Source organism: Colobus angolensis, unplaced genomic scaffold (assembly GCF_000951035.1).
Source record: "Colobus angolensis palliatus isolate OR3802 unplaced genomic scaffold, Cang.pa_1.0 Scaffold178, whole genome shotgun sequence".
Taxonomy (NCBI): Eukaryota; Metazoa; Chordata; class Mammalia; order Primates; family Cercopithecidae; genus Colobus; species Colobus angolensis.
Window position 1 is genome coordinate 1575284 of NW_012114910.1, and position 694 is coordinate 1575977.

The window sequence follows — 694 nt, forward strand, 5'->3', positions numbered from 1 at the left end:
GAAGATGGGGCTACTATCTTCCTGGATAATACATTTCAAAAGATGGTTCTTGGGTTCTTAAGAAAGGTATCTCTGGGTTTGAAAACTGGCAAAAAGCTAAAAGATTTTACATCTCAAAGGGGCAGAAAAATAATTTACAATAGAAGGTTTTCTAAAGTAAGTGCTCTAAGAAAAGGAAGATAAGGAAGAAAAGGAAGATAATTGGGAAGAACACTGACTAAGATTGAGTCAAGTGGAGGAGATAGTTAAGGCCATCTTGATCACTGCATCTATAAAGGTTCTGATCTCATGTCTTAAATGAGTCAATCTAATGGGACAGCTAATCACTGCATTATCCCAATACTGTGTTTGGGGTAGGTATTAGTGATGTTCACCAAATATGTCCAGCTCTGCCTTTGGACATGTAGCAGGATGTCACTTCCCATTCCCCTTAGAAGTGATGGGAACCATGTGAATGGTTTTGCGCAATACATTGTGAAAGAAACATCATTACTTACTGTGGGGCTGGAGGTTTTAATTGTTAGGATACTTACTCCCACTAAGGCAACTGTAATGTTTGAAGTGGGGCTGCTTAGTCCGCGTGATTTCCAGCTTGAGAAGCTGTGAAGCTGAGTGCAAACCAACCCACAACGGACTGTAGAATGAAAAGAAATAACCCTTTGTTGCTGGAAGATACTAATATTGGGGTACGGTA